The following is a 20,379-nucleotide window of genomic DNA, read 5'->3' as shown; positions in this document are numbered from 1 at the left end:
TTGTATCTTCATAGTCTTGGAGTCCGGCCGATGATGATAGTTCGGCTATCCGGACACCCCCTAGTCCGGAACTCCCTCAGTATCCCCTGAACCAGGCTTCAATGACGACGAGTCCGGCGCGCATGTTGTCTTCGGCATTGCAAGGCGGGTTCCTCCTCCGAATAATTTATAGAAGATTGTGAACACCAGGATAGTGTCCGGCTCTGCAAAAATAAATTCCACATACCACCGTAGAGAGAATCATATTACACAAGATCAATTTGCTGACGTATTCTATGGCGTGACGTCACACCACTTCCAAGCCTTTACTCGAATTGTTTTTATTGTTCCACCTCAGCGCGTTTAGCGAGGCGGTTTCCTTGGCACGTCTTGTCGAAGCAGAGATCGTGTTCCCCTTATTCCGGGATTCCCATCAATACGGACGTGGGTAACCCAACCGCGTCATTGATTGCGGCGCTTGGGCGATAAGCGCGTTTTATCAGGCCGGTGGGGACGCATGTTTCCGTCCGCCCATATAAGGGGATAAAGATCCAACCTTTTTACCTGTGCCTTCTTCCTCCTTGGCTTATCCATCTCTGCGAACTCGAGCTCCAGCGCCCAAGCCCGCACATCTCACCTCAACCTTCTCCAACTATGTCCGGAGCAGGAGGCAAGTGGATGGCCTCCTCCATCACGGAGGGGCAGATCCAGAAGCTGCGCAACGCCGGATACTTGTCCAGCGACATCGTGCACCGGCTCCCCATTGAGGGAGAGCTCATCCCCACCCCCAAGCCCCATGAGAGGGTAGTATTCCTTCCCCATTTCCTCCGCTTCCCGCTCCATCCCTTTGTGCGGGGCTCATGTTCTACTACGGCCTGGATTTCCATGAACTGGCCCCGAATTTCATCCTCAACATCTCGGTGTTTATCGTCGTGTGCGAGGCCTTCCTCTGCATCCAGCCCCACTTCGGCTTGTGGCTCAAGACCTTCAGTGTCAAGCCGAAGGTTGTGAAGGGCAACCAAGCGGAGTGCGGAGGCGCCATGGTGGGCAGGATGTCCCACGTTACGTGGCTGGAAGGCACTTTCGTGGAAACCATCAAGGGGTGGCAATCGGGGTGGTTCTACATCACCGAGCCGCGTGACCCCAAATGGGTAGCAGCCCCCGAATTCAGATCCGGCATCCCCACACGGCTCACCTCCTAGAAAGAGAGCAACCGGATTTGGGGCGATTCGGAGGAGCTGACCGGACTCCAAGCCTGCGTCCAAAAGCTGGTGGACAAGAAGCTCAAGCTTGTCAACGTAGTCCAGGTCATGCTCATCCGCCAGATTCTCCCTTGCCAACGACGGGGCTTCAATATGTGGGAGTTCGATCCGGCGCAGCACCAGACTTTGAATGGGCTCTTCTACACTACGTACGAAGAGGTCTGGAAGGTGCTGTTCAAGGGCGCCGAGGCTCCCGCATCCACTACCGAAGATCGTGGATTCAGCTTGGAGCGTCCAACTGATGAAGTAAGTTATTCTGTCCTTTAAGGGACGCTTGTTTTCCATAGTTTGACGCTATGCGGGATCTAAACTCCCTTTCCTTTGACAGGACTGGCTGAAGAAGGCCGCACAGGCTATCTGTCCGGCCCCATTGCCAGAGGACCCAGCCGACGCCCGCCTAACAGGGCTGCTGGCTCCAGCACCCCACGTGGTGCCGGAGAAGAAGGCCAAGAAGAAGGCCAGGGGGACTCGGAAGAGTTCCCGTTTTCAGGTGCTATCGGATGATGAATCCGAGGCCGACTCCTCCCACCAGGGCGAGGAGGAGAAGAAGAAAGCCTCTCCCCCAGCGGGGGGAGGGAAGAAAAGGAAGGCCTCCCCAACAAGGGAGGCCGAAGGGTCCAAGAAGGGAAAAACTCTTCCCCCGGACTGTTCCGCCAACGCCCGTGACGACGACGAGGACTGGCCTCCAAGGGCCAAGCCTCTGGCGAGATTGTAAGTATCCGGACTCCCGAATAACTTCAAGGTTTTCATTTTCCGCCACATTATGTCTTTCTAATGCCGCATACAACCCTGCAGTCCGCCTAAGGATGATCTCCCCACTTCGTCGAGCGGGTCCTTAGGGGCGTCGGATATGGATTCTCTTCCGACTACCTCCACCCCCCGTGATGCGGACGATGCCGAGGCGGGATCCCAGGAAGGGACCCACCAGGAGGAGAGGGCCCCGGAGGTGTCGCAGGACAACCTCCCGGACTTTGCACCGGACTCAGCCCCGGAACCCACAGTGGCTCCGGAGTCCGGCAGGCGACCCCTTTGTAAGAAGGGCAAGACTGCGACGCCGGCTGCCTCCGTCCAATCAGAGGTGCCAGATAATTTGCTGGAGGCGCTCAACGGCGCCTCCATCGAAGAGGAACACCGCACTGTTATGAGTGCGGTGATTCAGAAGGTTCAGCTCGCCAAGAGCGGGCTGACCGAAGCCTGCAGCAGCCTTCTAACAGGCTTTGAGGTAAGAATTTCAATATATGTAAAATGGTACCGCATAGACAGTAGCCCCTGATGCTCGGTTCGGTGTTCAGAAAGAAAAGCTGGACTGAGGATCTTTAGAAAGATAAACGCAGGAGTCATGAAAATATGTCAATATGGGATTGCACGCTGTGCTGCTGACCTCCGCCGCACTGACTGCGGAGGTCAATACTTTGAAGGAAAACCTCGAGCGGTCCAAGAATGAGCTCGGCCGTGCCAAAAAGCAGCTCAAGGAAAAAGAAGGTGAGTAATACCTTATGAAAATTGTACCTTACAGAAAAGGATTTAGTTGCAAGAAAAATGACAAGGATAACTTGGGTATTGTAGGGGCCACTAACGAGGTGGCGACCCTGAAAGAGGCGGTGGCCGCGGCCGAACGCAATGCGACTGCGGAGCGCACCGAGCGAGAGAGACAGGAGGCACGGGTGGCGGAGGTACAACAAGAGCTCCAGGATCTCGTGAAGAAACATGAGAGCCTGGAGCGTGACTCGAAGACTCGAGAGTCTGAGCTTGCAACGACTCTTGAGAGTGCCAAAGCCTCTAAGGCCGAAGCCTACAAGGCCCTCCAAGAGATCGAGGCGGTAAAGAAAATAGCAGCGGGTAAGGCATTTTTCATGCAAAGTAAGCATGTGAGTGTTAATTACCTACCGCTTACCCGAATTCGGAGCTCTCCAGGAGCGTTCGCAGATCTTCCTCGCAGCATGTTCGATGCTGCTACATTCTACCGGGCCGAGGAGGGGAGCTCGACGGAGAAGGTCTTCTGGTCTCAGTATGCTGAGACGGACATCCGGTGCCCCTTAGCGACCAGCTGAAACAACTGGTCGAGCTCCACAAGGCGGCCGAACAGGCCATGAAGGGCCTCATAGTTCGGCTGTGGCCGAAGGAGGCCATGCCTGGGAGCTACTTCGACCTAGTGCGGCGGCTGGTGGATGCGTGCCCGTGGGTTGAGGTCATCAAGCATTCTGCCTGTATTGAGGGTGCCCGTCGGGCCCTTGCCCGCGCAAAGGTGCACTGGGGCAAGATGGATGCCCAGAAGCTTGTGACGGACCCCCCCACCAGAGGGCAAGGAGCATCGCACGCCCGAGATGTATTATAAGAGTGTGTTGAAGGGCGCCCACACTATTGCGGGTGAGTGCTCCAAAGATGTAATATTTGAGTAGACTCGCATTTTGTTATCCTGTGCGCTGAAAACTTGGTTCATATGCGCTAAGCAATGCTTGTTAATTTAAAATATTACCTTCTGTGCGGCTGTTTATCAAATCTGAGAGATGGCAAGTCGTCGGCTTCAGCCCCCATGCCACGAGTGCTAGGGTGTTCGGGATAAACTCGAGCGCTCTTGTTCCCATTTTTGGGTCCAGCTAGGGAGGCGCTCGACACAACGAACAAGGCAACCGGACTTATAATGCTTGAACACTCTCACTTAGCCATAGAATTCTATAATTTTAAATTTCGGCGAAGCCCCTAGTCTTCGGAAGGCCGAATTTGGGGCGCTATCCACGCCTTGGCCGGACAGTATCCGGCTCCTCGCTCTAAGCGACATAAGTCTTTAAGGACTCGCAAAAAACCTCTCGAACAGCGACCGGCTCTCGCCTCATCATGACGGTCAGTTTTAGCTTTCTCCACTGAGGCGTTAACCCAGCTCAACTGGGGCGCAATCGCAGTGGTTCTCCCAGTGCTACCTTTGCCGATATAACGGAACGTAAGGTACCAAAACATGGGAGCCGGGCAAACCCAACTATTGACCCAAGACATGATTTGGAGCCGATGCATATAGTGCTATAAGTTCGGGGTGCCGCACTTGTGAAAGTGTTCGGACTCATCACACCATAATGCGGGGAACATAAGCCCCTAGTGTCTATTAGCCGTACCAAAGTATATGGATGCAATATGCCATGGATGAACATGTGTATGAAAAGGAAATGCAATTATAAGCAAGAAGGTGCTGCATTGATTTATTCAATAAGTGCTACTACGAATGCATAACGATACAAATAGTGCGATGAGCAAAGTATGGGACTGTTAAACATGTCCCCCTCCAGGGGTAGGCTGCAGATTGGTGTATAAAAATGCTCGTAACGGAGACCACCTGTATATTCGTTGTAGCCTTTATCCTTTCCTGGCTGTTGCATTGTGAGTTCGGCAGATCTGCTGCCGGACAGGGCCTCTGACAAACGGAGTCCTGTAGGTAAAAAATAAAAGGTAAAAAGAAAAGAAAAAAGAACGACACACTTGAGAGCCCCTGGTGCGGTTGAGCCGCAGTCTGGGTTTATCGTGGTCGTGCCCCTCTCCCCATGCCCATGGTATCTTCAGAGCGTAATGGCGTACGCGAAGGATCTGCTTTAACGTTTCGCAGGAGCTGAGGTTGGGGCCGCACTGCTACGCGTGCTCGGAACATGCCAGGTGGTCTTGTTGTAAGTTACTCCGGGCGCGCTTAGCTGTGTCCGGCCGCTTAAAGGCCGGACTCGAGAATTGCCTTAAGAGGCTGCATTGCACTTCTACCGCGAGAGCCGCTGTATGTTCCTCCGTGCGGAGAGAACGTTCAGTGTTTCCATTTACCGTGATGACTCCTCGAGGGCCTGGCATCTTGAGCTTGAGGTATGCGTAGTGCGGCACCGCGTTGAACTTTGCAAACGCAGTACGTCCGAGCAAGGCATGATAGCCGTTGCGGAACGGGACTATGTCGAAGATTAACTCCTCGCTTCGGAAGTTATCCGGGGATCCGAAGACCACTTCCAGTGTAATTGAGCCTGTACAGTTGGCTTCTACACCTGGTATGTCGCCTTTAAAGGTCGTTTTGGTAGGTTTAAGCCTTGAGGGGTCTATGCCCATTTTGTGCACTGTATCCTGGTAAAGCAGGTTCAAGCTGCTGCCGCCGTCCATCAGGACTCTGGTTAGGTGATATCCATCGACGATTGGGTCTAAGACCAGTGCGGCGAATCCGCCGTGGCGAATGCTGGTGGGGTGGTCCCTTCGGTCAAAAGTGATCGGGCAGGAGGACCATGGATTGAACTTCGGGGCAACTGGCTCCATCGCGTAGACATCCCTGAGTGCACGCTTCCGCTCCCTTTTGGGTATGTGCATTGCGTATATCATGTTCACCGTCCGCACCTGTGGGGGGAAACCCTTCTGTCCTCTATTGTTCAACGGTTGGGTCTCGTCCTCGTCATCGCTATGTAGCCCCTTGTCATTGTTTTCGGCAATTAACTTGCCCGCCTGCTTGAATACCCAACAGTCCCTATTTGTGTGGTTAGCTGGCTTTTTGGGGGTGCCGTGTATCTGGCACAGGCGGTCGAGTATTCGGTCCAAATTGGACGGACCCGGAGTAGTTCTTTTGAATGGCTTTTTCCGCTGACCGGGTTTAGAGCCTCTGAATCCGGCATTGACTGCCATATCCTCAATATGATCGCCGTTAATGCGGCGTTTGTTTTTGTTGCAACGTGGCCTGCCATTTCGGTCCTTGAAGTCCGGACTGCCAGAATTTTTGCTGAGGTTGTTGCTGCGTGCTAGCCAGCTGTCCTCACCCGCGCAGAAGCGGGTCATGAGTGATGTGAGGGCTGCCATGGATTTCGGCTTTTCCTGTCCCAGGTGCCGGGCAAGCCACTCGTCGCGGATGTTATGCTTGAAGGCCGCGAGGGCCTCCGCATCCGGACAGTCGACGATTTGGTTTTTCTTGGTTAAGAACCGTGTCCAGAATTGCCTGGCCGATTCGTGTGGCTGCTGAATTATGTGGCTTAGGTCATCAGCGTCTGGTGGTCGCACACAAGTGCCCTGGAAGTTATCGAGGAATGCGGCTTCCAGGTCCTCCCAACTCCCAATTGACTCTGCTGGCAAGCTGTTGAGCCAATGCCGGGCTGGTCCTTTAAGCTTGAGGGGGAGGTATTTGATGGCGTGAAGATCTTCACCGCGGGCCATGTGGATGTCAAGGAGATAGTCTTCAATCCAAACCGTGGGGTCTGTTGTGCCATCGTAGGATTCAATATTGACGGGTTTAAACCCTTCGAGGATTTGATGATCCATTACTTCATCTGTGAAGCATAGTGGGTGTGCGGCGCCTCTGTACTGGGCGATATCATGACGGAGCTCAAGGGAGCTTGGTCTACTTTGTTCGGCCCGGCCGGACTTACTGTGTCCGGCGTGACGACTGTTGTCACGTATCGTGGGACGCCCACACAATCCGTAGATCGATCTTGATTGTCTTGCCTTATCCTCCAATATATCTCGCAAGTCCGGAGTGTTCCCCTGTGGCCGTGTGCTTTTCGAGCGATGCCGGGGTACGGGTCTGGTGAAGGGCCTAGAGGCCACTCTGTCGCGACCACGGGGTGTTCGGTCAGCCATATTGTCTCCTGGTGATGCGGGTTCGTAAGCCTGCTCCTCTAATCGGGGGAGCAGCTTGTGTTGAGGGTAGCTTTTGGAGGGGCGTTCGAGCTCATGCTCTTCGGCCGCGAAGACTTCAGTCCATCTGTCGGCTAGCAGATCCTGATCAGCTCTAAGCTGTTGCTGCTTTTTCTTGAGGCTGTTCGCCGTGGCCATAAGCCTGCATTTAAAACGCTCTTGTTCGACGGGATCCTCAGGCACGGTGAATTCGTCATCGTCGAGGCTCGCTTCGTCTCCGGAGGGAGGCGTATAATCCTCTGCCTCTTCTCCTGCCGCTCCTTCATAAGGGCTGGCGTCTCCGTCCTCCTGCACTGCATCTTGCTGGAGCGGGTTGTCTTCGGCACTGTCCGGTGTATTATTGTCTCCGGTGCCGGAGTCTTCATTCTTGTTGTGGCGGGATTTAGAGCGGCGCCGCTGACGCCGACGCTTGGGCTGCTTTTTGGAGGGGTCATCTTCCTCTGTTCCTTCGCCATTCCCGTCTTTTGGGATATCCACCATGTATATGTCATATGATGAGGTGGTTGTCCAGTGCCCAGTGGGCGCTGGTTCTTGGTCGTCTCCGGCATCGTCGTCCATACCGTCGATGTCCCCGGAGTCATAGTCTAGCATGTCGGTTAAATCATCGATAGCGGCTACCAAGTGGGTGGTGGGTGGGCTTTGAATTTCTTCGCCGTCCGTGTCCCAACCGTCCTGACCGCAGTCCGGCCAGGGCTCTCCTGGTAACGAGAGATATTTTAGCAAACTCAAGATGTCGCCGAAAGGTGAGTGTTGAAAGACGTCCGCTGCGGTGAACTCCATGATCGGCGCCCAATCGGATTCGATCAGGGCGGGCGCGGGAGGTTCGGAGTCCGGCAAGGAGTCCGGCACCTTGGAGTCACGAGCTTTATGAGGGACAAAGTCAGTGTTCGACTCTATCGCCGTAGAGGTTGCAGCCCCCGAGGCGGTGTCTAGGCATCCATCCTCGATCTGCGCGGCCGGCTCCGAATTGAGGATCGGAGCGGGCTCGAGTGCGGCCTCCAGGGTACTGTCCGGCAGCAGACCTAAATCATGCCCGACGTGACAGTGCAGCACGCTCGGCTGTGGCTCGAATCCGTCGAAGATCAAGTCCCCGCGGATGTCAGCCATGAAGTTCAAACTTCCAAATCTGACCTGACGGCCAGGGGCGTAGCTTTCGATCTGCTCCAGTTGGCCAAGCGAATTGGCCCGCCGTGCAAAGCCGCCGAATACGAAGATCTGTCCGGGGAGGAAGGTCTCCCCCTGGACTGCATCATTGATGATGATCGAAGAAGCCATCGAGCCTATCGGTGACGACACAAAGGAACTCTCAATGAAAGCACCAATGTCGGTGTCAAAACCGGTGGATCTCGGGTAGGGGATCCCGAACTGTGCGTCTAGGCGGATGGTAACAGGAGACGAGGGACACGATGTTTTACCCAGGTTCGGGCCCTCTTGATGGAGGTAAAACCCTACGTCCTGCTTGATTAATATTGATGATGTGTGTTACAAGAGTGGATCTACCACGAGATCAAGGAGGCTAAACCCTAGAAGCTAGCCTATGGTATGATTGTTGTTCGTCCTATGGACTAGGGCCATCCGGTTTATATAGACACCGGAGAGGGCTAGTGTTACACAGAGTCGGTTACAAAGGTAGGAGATCTACATATCCGTATCGCCAAGCTTGCCTTCCACGCCAAGGAAAGTCCCATCCGGACACGGGACGAAGTCTTCAATCTTGTATCTTCATAGTCTTGGAGTCCGGCCGATGATGATAGTTCGGCTATCCGGACACCCCCTAGTCCGGAACTCCCTCAGTCCTTTCCTTTCTTCCCCTTCCATGCCTTCTTCTTCCTCGCGACACCCAAGCTCTGAAGCTCCGCCGTCGCCCTCGACCTTTGAGAACTGCATCGACAAAGGCCGCTGCATCAACCTGAAACGGACCAGAGTTCGCCGCATCCCTCCGCAGTAGATCTGCACTGGTAAGTTTCCTCTTTCCCGCATCTTTAGATCTATGCTAGGGTTCACGAGTTTGTCTGTATAGTTCTTCATTTGTCCTTCTCAGTTCTTCGTTCTGCCGTGGTTGCTTTGATCCAATAGCAGCACAAATCTCGTGCGGTAGTTACTCTGCATCCATTTTTAGTACTAGTAAATCTTCCCTTTCTTTTATAAAGCGCACGACCTTCTCTGTTCTTGCTTAACGCCATTATAAATTGCAGTAACTTTTCTTTACTGAAGTATGGTAGATCCAAAGAAATTTCATCCTTGTGTGGAACCTGTTTCTGCCAAAACTTAGCAAATTTTCATTTCAGTACCCTCCACCTAAGGGCGGTTTAAACTATCAGCAGTTGGTAATCCGCCACCTATCATTAGCCCTCGCTTTAAACCGCCAGTTTGATCTGAATAGCCACTTCCGGTTTATCTCGCACATATGCCTTGATCAAATTTTCCAGTTTAACTCCAACTAATACTTCCTGAACCGTCAATCGTAAACCGGCCTTCATTTTACCTTTACAGTTTGCTGTTCAAGATGACCAAGCAATTCGCCGCTTGCAACTGGGTTCCGTCCCGGATCACAGAAACGCAGATCAATGGATATGTAGTGACGGGCGCTTTAGCATCAAAAAGTGTCCTTCACTGGCGAGTTCCTGGCCCTGAGTGCCCTCCTGAACCGCAGGATGGAGAAGTCATCGTTTTTATGCAGCACTTAGACCGGGGCTTCAGCCCTCCCGGTTCAAAAAATTTCTGGGATGTCCTTGCCAGCTTTCAACTCCATCCACAAGACATTGGCCCAAACTCTATATCAAATATATGCAACTTTCAAGTTTTTTGTGAAGTTTACCTTCAAGAGGAGCCATCTGTTGAGTTGTTCCGGGACTTCTTCCACTTAAACTGCCGAACCGAGTTTTCTGATGGCCCTAACACAGAACTTGGCGGGGTATCAATCTAGAAGAGGAAGGAGGTTGATTTCCCACATGCATCACACCACAGTCATCCGAAAGACTGGAACCAAACTTGGTTTTACTGTCAGAACACAGCCCCTGCTGAAGAGAATCCCTTGCCGGGTTACCGCCCTCATCGGCTTAGTAATGTCCACCCGTTACCTAAGCGATTAACTGCCAGAGAGAGGCAAACTTATGCTCCTCAACTCGCCAAGCTCCGGGCTCTCATGTCCAACGGATTAACTGGCGTTGATCTTGTTCGCTGCTGGGTCAAATGGCACATCTTGCCCTTAAGTCGCCGCTCTGGATTAATACATGAGTATTCCGGCAACTCCAACGATCCTCAACGGTTTACTGAGATAGAGGTGACTGATGACGAAGTCACTGAATCAGTAAAGAATATGTTAGACGAACCCATCGCCATATGTAGTCAAACCTGGCTGGCTCCCTTTTACGCCGCCAACAAACCACCAACAGTAAGTTTTTGACTTTGTACTTTGTTGATCCGCCTCCGCTTTAACATTTGCTCTAATAATCTTTTTTTAATCTTTTCAGCCCATCAGTGCCTTTTGGAAGAAGAAGACTTCAGAGAAAATGGCCAGAGCTCCTCGTGCCAAGAGCAAAGCTATCAAGAAATCAACCAAGAATAAAACCGGCGAAGTTGCTGATCCGCCCGAAGATGTTGAAGATTCGGATCAAGAGGTAGAACTTGATTCCCTTGGCTCCTTTTTCATACATCTTATTAACAACGACTATCATCAGGATGATGTGGAGGTCAGCCGTGCAGACCATGTTGAGGTAATCTCTCTTTTCTCAGGTTCAGATCTTGTGCCGGTTCAAAGATTTCGCCGTGCAGTTCGGAAAGTGAAACGCTCTCACCCTCTTGCTTATTTGGACCAAAATTTTCTTTAAAGAAACAACAACCTGAAGAGCGTCGCACAACCTGACACAGTGGCCAGCAAGTCACTTCTTCCGGTTTACCGGACACTCCAATCCGGAAGCATCGTCCAGAGGTTATTTGTTCTCCCGAAAAACGTTATCCTTTGAAGGGTTTCTTCCAATACCCACTTAATCCGTCTGATCCAAATTACCAGGCGTCTTCTAACTCTTTTGGTGGTTCATCAACCACACAGCTGCCTCCCCTCAAGACCGTCGCTGGGTAAGTATATTGCTTTTCGATCTGCTTCTTCATGCATCGGTTTATCATATATATCTTTATTTTGACGTGCAGTGCTAAGGCTCGATTGAGCAAGAAAGCCAAGACCAGCGGTCCCTCTGACGACGTTGAACCGGAGAAGACCCTGGATAATGCTGGTGAAGATCCTGATAATATCATGGATGACTTTGCTCCACAAGATCCAGCTGCTGATGCCAATCCGCCGGAGGCTGATCCGAAACACATGTTGAAACATCAATTCCACATGCCACGCCTCCAAGTCCAATTGCTAATCCGCTGGGTTTAGCTGCGAATCCGCCAAGTCCTTCTGCCCATCCACCAAGCCCTGCTATCAAACCGCCAAGCCCGGCCAAAGACAAGGTCAATCCACCGAGCCCAGCCAAGGATGATGATGATGTTGTTGTTAGTGGTACAGTTTATACCGCCCCTGGCAATCCAGTCACTTTATCAAAACACACTACCAAGGACGAATTTGCTGCTATGAGCAAGGGGAAGGGGAAAACCGATTTGTCAGACTATGTTGATCTTTCTGCTCAAGACCTTCATTCCGGATTCTTGAACCGGCTTTACACCAGCCGAGATTATGAAGCCGGTTTGGTGAATCTGATGAAGGAACGCTATGAGGTAACTTTCAAAACACCATCTTTATTCTGTCCATTCCTTGTATTGTAGCCCCCAAGGGCCGGTTTATCTTTGAAAGATAAACGGGGTCTTTAAAGATAAAGAGCAGTTTTGACTTCATAGCTCCCAAGGGCCGGTTTGTCTTGCAAAGACAAACCGGGACTTTTATATTCCACACTGTACCTTGTTGGCTTTCCTTGTGTTTTTGTTGGATCAAACACACATTAGCCCCCTAGTGCCAAGATTAAAACTTGTATTGATCCTTGGGACTTTAAACACTTAGTAGTAAAGAAGCAATCCGCATTAGCCCCCAAGTGCCGAGTGTATAACTTGTTATATCCTTGGGTCTTCGATAATATTTACATGCTCCTCCTCTGTTTGTGACAGGCTAACATAAATCGCCAAGGCACTCAAATTGCCGATCTCCAAGAGAACATCAAAACCCAACAAGCAGAAACGTCCAAGGGAAAAGATGAGCTTAAAGATGCTTTGGCCACTATGGAGCAACTCAAAGAAGGGTTCCAGACGGAGCGTGCCAACTGGGAGACAAAGAAAAATGCATTGCTGAAGCGGGCGGAAGACGCCGAATCAACTCTTAAACCGGTGGCGGAAGAGCTAACTGGGTTGAAGCGCCAAGTGAATGCAATGACCTTTGCAGCATTTGGTAAGTAGCTTTGCCAAGACTTCTTTGAATGACTATGTTTGTAATTTGCCGGTTTAACATAAAATTCTTAAACCGTTGTAGGTGGCCGTATTGCTCATCTGGGTTCTGATATGCAGATGAAGCTTAAGGCAGCGTACACTCTGATTGAACAACTATATACCGGTGCCCAACGGGTTATCTGTGCAGCTTCATACAACAATCCGGCCCCCACTTTGATCAAGGATACTCTAGCAAAGTTATCTGTAACACCAGCATAGATAGAAGAGATGTACCGATCTGCTGCCCGGGCCGGCGCTTTATTGGCACTTACCTGAGCCAAAGCAGCGATAGCTAACCTTGACCGGTGGACATTGCCAAGGGCTTCCTCAGTGAACAAGAGAATGGGGCAGAGTTTGACAACGACGCCCTCAAAGCTGTGACAAGGGAGATGCATCCTCTAGCGAGTCAACTGGCAGAAGAAGCTAACTTGATGGTTGACCGGTCTTTCTACGATGCCAACAACAAACGGGTTGACACTGTCATACCGGAAGTGCAAAATCTTATTCCGCCAATCCATAAGCACACTTACGCCCCTGATGTTGATCCGGCTGAACTTATAAGTGAAGAGGCTGTCTTTCCGGCTTTAACCCAGATTGACTGGACCACCATGGACTTCCAGCTACTGGATGAAGAAGAGGAGGCTGAACTGACGCTAGATGATCCATCAACATCACGTCAACATGGTGATGAACCCTGATCCGGCAACCTGAGTGATATGTCATGAACTTTGAACTGTGGAAAGAACAAGTCCATATTTTGGGCCTTGAAGCGCCTTGTAATAGGCTAGTTAAAATACTGTGGTCTGCTGCCATCGTGCACTGTGATATACTTTGCTTGCTCCGCCATGCTGATTTCAATGCTTGCTCATATATCTTTATAATATTTATGCAATCCCTGTGTCTGCATGTAAAAGAGCTGTCCTGGCGGTTTACCGCTGGACGGGTCATAGTGCCCAAGATAAAGCTTGGTTAATAAAAGCGGAATAAATATGAAATAACTCATACCTGTGATACGGATTTACTTAATAAGGGTGGAAACCCACATTTTTGAGCTTTCAAAACCCTTATCCAATAATGATAGGATGAATAAGTCATGCCGGGTTATAATGAATACCAGACGACATATAGTCAAAGCCAGGCTGGGTTAACAAACACCGGTTTAGTGAGATGGTCTGTACATATAGCTGAAAACCAAGCCGGGTTAACAAACACCAGGTGAACCATATGACTGAAAAGCCACACCTGGTCGAAAGACATCGGTTTAAGATAAAGTCATCAAAAAGGTGAAAACTTAGAAAAAAAAGGCAAATAAGAAACCATGTAGTCAAGGCTTTTCAAGGGCGGCCAAGCCCAAATTTGAGGCTTTTCATGGGCTGCCAGGCCACTGAGTTAAACCATTTTGCAAAGCCTTTTAAGATGGGCCTCCAACCGACCAATCGTTGTTTTAACTTTGACAAGTTCAGGGTCTGTATAAGATTGACTTGTCAAACGTTCAGCGGGTCGTGCCAGGATTACCTGGATAGGAGTGGCTTACTTGATGAAGGCAGGTTAACCCGGGGTTTTAGGTGAATACACCAGGCTTCCAAGCCGTGGGTCGATACCCAATTACAAGGGTCCCTTCAAACTCTTTGTGGCTTTTGCACAAAAGAGCCCCCAAGTAACTTGGTGAGCTGTGCTCAATGGGTGCCTATGTTTGAGCTGTGTATAACATCCAGACTCTGTTTGGCCCCTTGGGTGTGAAGCTCCCAAGCTATGTTGTGGCATGATAGCCGTCTTATTGGATAAGGTGAGTCATCGCTTTGAGAGCAGAAGACCCCTTGTAACCAAGAAATTTTGGAAAAACGGCAGAGGCCCTGCTTTTAGCAAGGCTGCCGGTTTATTATGTTGATCATAATATATACATTGTCATAATATGTACATAAGGAAAGCCTATGGCTTAGGTGTAGTAAGGCCGAAGGAGAGCTATGTTCCATGGCCGCCGGGTCTCCTCCTCAAAACTGCGTGAGTCTTCTCGAGCATCGATGAGGTAGTAAGATCCGTTGTGCAGATTTTTGCTGACCACAAAGGGTCCTTCACAAGGTGGGTATAACTTGTGCATATCGGTCTGATCCTGGATGAGCCGAAGCACTAAGTCGCCTTCTTGAAAGGTTCGCGTTTTAACCCGGCGGCTATGATAACGCCGCAGGTCTTGTTGATAAACCGCCAACCGAGCCAAAGCCATGTCCCGTTTCTCATCTAATAGGTCCAATGCCTCTTGACGTGCTTGCTCATTGTCCACTTCAACATAATTGGCAACCCGGGGTAAGTCATGACGAATATCACTTGGGAGGATAGCCTCAGCCCCGTAAACCATGAAGAAAGGTGTATAACCCGTGGATTGGTTTGGGGTGGTGTTTATACTCCATAACACAGATGGTAATTCTTCCACCCAAAAACCCAGCGTCCGCTTTACAGGAACCATAAGCCTGGGCTTAATACCCTTCAAGATCTTTTGATTTGCCCTCTCAGCTTGACCATTGGACTGGGGATGAGCCACGGACGCTACATCAAGCCGGATGTGCTCTCATTGGCAGAACTCCTCCATCTCACCTTTAGAAAGGTTTGTTCCATTATCTGTGATGATGCTATGTGGAAACCCAAAATGGAAAATGATATTTTTGAGAAATTGAACCGCCGTGGCTGCATCACACTTACTAACAGGCTCCGCTTCAACCCACTTAGTGAACTTGTCAACCGCCACCAACAGGTGGGTCTTCTTATCCCGGGAGCGCTTAAAAGGTCCCACCATATCAAGCCCCCAAGTGGCAAACGGCCAAGTGATAGGAATCATCCGTAGCTCCTGAGCCGGAACATGAGCTCGACATGAAAATTTCTGACAAGCGTCACACCGCTTTACCAGATCCTCCGCATCAGCATGAGCTGTTAACCAATAGAACCCATGACGAAAAGCTTTAGCCACCAGGGATTTTGAACCAGCATGGTGACCACAATCCCCTTCATGGATTTCATGTAGAATCTCTTGCCCTTCTTCAGGGGAAATACAGCATTGAAAAACGCTTGAAACACTGCAACGGTGTAACTCGCCATTGTGAATAACCATGGACTTGGACCGCCGGATTATGTGTCTAGCGAAAACCTCATCATCTAGTAACTCGCCCCGGTTTAGATACGCCAAATATGGAACCGTCCAATCCGTAGTAGTATGTAAAGCGGCCACCAACTGGGCCTCCGGATTAGGAACAGCTAAATCCTCCTCTATAGGCAACTTAACAGACGGGTTATGCAAGATATCTAAAAAGGTATTGGGTGGTACCAGTTTACGATGAGATCCCAGCTGGCTTAAAGCATCTGCTGCCTCGTTTTTGCGCCGGTCAATGTGCTCCACCTGATAACCCTTAAAATGACCTACCAAAATATCCACCTCGCGTCTGTAAGCCGCCATTAGTGGGTCCTTAGAATCCCAAGTACCAGAAACTTGCTGAGCCACCAGATCAGAGTCACCAAAACAGTGAACCCGGCTTAAGTTCATCTCCTTAGCCACTTGGAGACCATGGAGTAAGGCCTCGTACTCAGCTGCATTGTTAGTACAAGGAAACATTAAGCGGAGAACATGACAAATTTATCACCTCGAGGGGAAGTAAGAACAACTCCAGCCCCCGAGCCCTCCCGTTGCCTGGATCCATCAAAGTGAATGGTCCAATATGTATTATCCGATTTGTCCTCTGGTGCTTGTAACTCGGTCCAATCATTGATGAAGTCAACAAGTGCCTGTGACTTGATTGATGTCCGAGGCATATACTTCAATCCGTGCGGGCCAAGCTCAATTGCCCACTTTGCAACCCGGCCAGTTGCCTCCCTGTTCTGAATTATATCACCTAAAGGAGCTGAACTGACCACTGTAATGGGATGGCCTTGAAAGTACTATTTGAGCTTCCGACTTGCCATAAAAACCCCATAAACCAGCTTCTGCCAATGCGGATATCGTTGCTTTGACTCGATAAGCACTTCACTGATGTAGTAAACCGGCCATTGAACCAGGTATTCCTTACCAGCCTCCTTGCGCTCCACCACAATCGCCACGCTGACAGCACGGGCATTAGCAGCCACGTACAATAACAAGGGCTCGTTGTCAACCGGAGAAGCAAGAACCGGCGGTTCAACTAACTGTCGCTTTAAGTCCTCAAACGCCACATCAGCTGCATCACTCCATACGAAATTGTCTGTCTTTTTCAACATATGATAGAAAGGAATCGCTTTTTCTCCCAAATGGCTGATAAACCGGCTGAGGGCTGCAATTCGACCTGCCAAACGTTGAACATTATTGATACACTTCAGTTTAGCCAAAGATGTAATCGTTTTGATTTTTTCCGGATTAGCTTCAATTCCTCTGTTGGACACCAGAAAGCCTAAGAGCTTGCCTGCCGGAACACCAAAAACACACTTGTCCGGATTAAGCATCATTTTGTAGACCCGAAGATTGTCAAATGTTTCCTTGAGGTCATCTATCAAGGTTTCCTTCTTCCTGGATTTTACCACAATGTCATCCACATAGGCATGAACATTACGCCCAATCTACGTGTGAAGACAATTTTGCACACAACGCTAATAAGTAGCCTGGGCACTTTTGAGCCCAAAGGGCATAGAAACATAGCAGAAGGCTCCAAATGGAGTGATGAAAGCAGTCTTCTCCTGATCCTTAACTGCCATCTTAATCTGATGATAACCTGAATAAGCATCCAAAAAACTCAGGCGCTCACAACCCGCCGTCACATCAATAATCTGATCAATACGCGGGAGAGCAAAAGGATCTGCCGGACAAGCCTTGTTCAAATCTGTGTAATCCACACACATACGCCAAGTGCTGTTTTTCTTAAGAACAAGCACCGGATTAGCCAACCACTCGGGGTGAAACACTTCAATGATAAACCCAGCAGCCAACAGCCGGGCTACCTCTTCACCAATGGCCTTGCGTCTTTCTTCGTTAAACCGCCAAAGAAATTGCTTGACCGGTTTAAACTTGGGATCAATTTTGAGAGTGTGCTCAGCGAGTTCCCTCGGTACACCTGGCATGTCAGAAGGCTTCCATGCAAAAATGTCCCGGTTCTCACGGATGAACTCGATGAGCGTGCTTTCCTATTTGGGATCCAGATTGGTGCTGATGCTAAACTGTTTGGCTGAATCGCCAGGAACAAAGTCAACAAGTTTAGTCTCATCAGCCGGTTTGAATTTCAGGGTCGGGTCATGCTCAGTGGTGGGCTTCTTCAAAGGAGTCATGTCTGCCAGATCAACATTGTCCTTATAAAACTTCAGGTCCTCCGTAGCGCAAACCGATTCAGCGTAAGCTGCATAACCCTCTTCACAATCCAAAGCAATCTTTAGACTTCCATGTACTGTTATAGTTCCCTTGTGACATGGCATTTTGAGCTGTAAATAGATATAGAAGGGCCTTGCCATGAATTTTGCGTAAGCCAGCCGTCCAAACAGTGCGTGATATGGGCTCTGGATCTTCACCACTTCAAAGGTCAATTTTTCAGACCTGGAATCATGCTCGTCGCCAAACACAACCTCCAAAGATATCTTGCCAACTGGATATGCCGATTTACCTGGTACCACACCATGAAATATAGTGTTGGACGGTCTAAGACTTTTGTCTGTCAACCCCATACGACGAAAAGTCTCATAGTACAGGATGTTGATACTACTCCCTCCATCCATCAGGACTTTGGTAAACTTGTAACCTCCCACCTGAGGCGCTACTACCAAAGCCAGTTGACCTGGATTGTCAACCCGGGGTGGATGATCCTCTCTGCTCCACACAATGGGCTGTTCGGACCACCGTAAGTAACGTGGCACTGCCGGTTCAATAGCACTAACTGCCCTTTTGTGAAGCTTCTGATCTCGCTTACACAGGCTAGTAGTGAACACATGATACTGCCCACCATTCAACTGCTTGGGGTGACTTTGATAACCTGATTGCTGCTGATTCCCTTGATTACTCTGTTGGCCATTGCCACCTTGGTTATACTGGTTGCCCTGATTATTCTGAAATCCAGAGCTTGAACCGCCACCACCATGAAAACCTGGACCTGATCCGCCCGACGGACCCTGATCATACCGGAAGACATCAGAATTCTTAAACTCCTTCATGATATAACAATGTTTCCACAGATGCGTGGAAGGGGCCTCCTTGGTCCCATGCTTTGGGCAGGGCTGGTTCATCAAACGTTCCAGATTCATCCCTCCACCACGCTGGGGCGGTTTACCTTTACGACACTGCATATTGGTGTTAGCCACAAGATCTGAATTATCTGCCTTATGCTTACCATTATTCCCATGGCCTCCTTGGTTGTGGTGCTGTCCTTTTGCACCACCGTTCTTCTTTCCCTTCTCCGGTTTCTCATCATCAGAATTGGGATCCTTGGTATTATCAGAATCGACATACTTGACCAAGGCTGCCATGAGGGTTCCCATGTAATTGCAGTGGCGCTTGAGCCGTCCCAACTTCATCTTCAGTGACTTAAACTGGCAATTACGCTCCAACATTATGATCGCTTGACCAACGTTAATCCGGTCAGACGAATGCAAAACTTCTGAAACCCGGTGCACCCAATGAGTTGTTGACTTGTTTTCCCCTTGGACACAAGCATCCAGATCTACAATGGACATATGCTGTTTGCACGTGTCTTTGAAATTGGCTATAAACCGGGCCTTAAACTGATCCCATGACTCGATGGAGTTAGCTGGCAAGTTTTTCAACCAAGTACGGGCTGTACCTTCCAACATCATCGTGAAGTACTTTGCACAGGCCGCTTCATCCACATCTAGCATCTCCATTGCCATCTCATAACTCTCAACCCATGCTTCAGGCGGCTGATCCGCAGTATAATTAGGCACTTTACATGGACCCTTGAAATCCTTGGGCAGACGCACATTACGGAGAGCCGGAATAAGACACGGCACGCCCCAAGAACTGAAGGCAAGCCCGGTGCCTCGATCTACCGACACCGCTGGCTGAACCGGGGCGGGGTGATGACGACCCAAAGCGGCCTCCCTTCGTGCTCTGCCATTATCCACCATGTCTTGGGCATTACGACGCCACGCACTGCTAGACACTTCCGGTTCATCTATGTGCCTGCTATAGCTCGGTCTCGGATGAGGGGTTGAATGAATTCTACCCCGGCTATAGGAATAAGCCTGCTGTTGCACAACGGCGGTTTGAAGAAGGTCCCTAGCCCGCTGCATTTCAATTGCTGCTAGTGAATCGCCCTCCATCGGAATGGATGCTAGGCGCGATGCTGCGGCAATCATGTTATCCACGGGACTCGAGAAGTGCCCGGCGGTGTAGACACGTATTGCGGCGGGTTATCTGTTCGTCAGGGTGGTTCCGTTATCCGTAGTTGATCCGGAGCTATCCTAGGCGCATCAGTTTGGTTTGCAGCTGCCGGATTGCTCGGCCCAGCACCTGGTGTTCGAAAGAGGTTCAGTCCTTCATAGACCGACGGCAGACGAGACCGGTACTTCCTTCGCATTACATCTTCCGATGCGGTCCGATCCAGGATGAGCCGATAATTTTGCGCCTGTATCTGCTGTGATTGGGCATCTAAAGCGGCCCGCTCTTCAGCCATCCTAGCATCCTCGGTTGCCAGGTCCTCCTTCGCCTATGTTATCTGGTCCTTTAGGTTCGCAATGTCCGCGTTGTGCTGATCCTGCGTCTCCAGGGTGACTGCCGTGGTTAACAAGGTCGCCCAGGCATCTATCAAACCGGAGAGGACTTGAGCCGGTCGGCGCGCCGGGGCTCCTGCTGCGGCTGCTGATCCAGTATTCATTGCCGCTGTAGATTAAGACTGCAAAGTGGGCTGTGTTCCGGCCATGTAAATAGCAACCCGACTTGGCGGTTCAAGGAGGTCCGGAATACTGTTACCATCGGAATATCCTTCGAACACACCATCATGAATCTGGTATAAGGACTCGGTTTCGCCAGTGGATGACTCACCATCAGAATAAACAACCGTCTCGCCTTCAGACACCGGTTCAGATCCGATCCCATGGACACATCCTACGAACGCACGCTTCACGGCCGGCTTAAACC

This window comes from Triticum dicoccoides, chromosome 6B, assembly GCF_002162155.2.
Source record: "Triticum dicoccoides isolate Atlit2015 ecotype Zavitan chromosome 6B, WEW_v2.0, whole genome shotgun sequence".
NCBI classification, from domain to species: Eukaryota; Viridiplantae; Streptophyta; class Magnoliopsida; order Poales; family Poaceae; genus Triticum; species Triticum dicoccoides.
The sequence above is the reverse complement of the archived record's forward strand: the minus strand, read 5'-3'. Positions refer to the sequence as shown.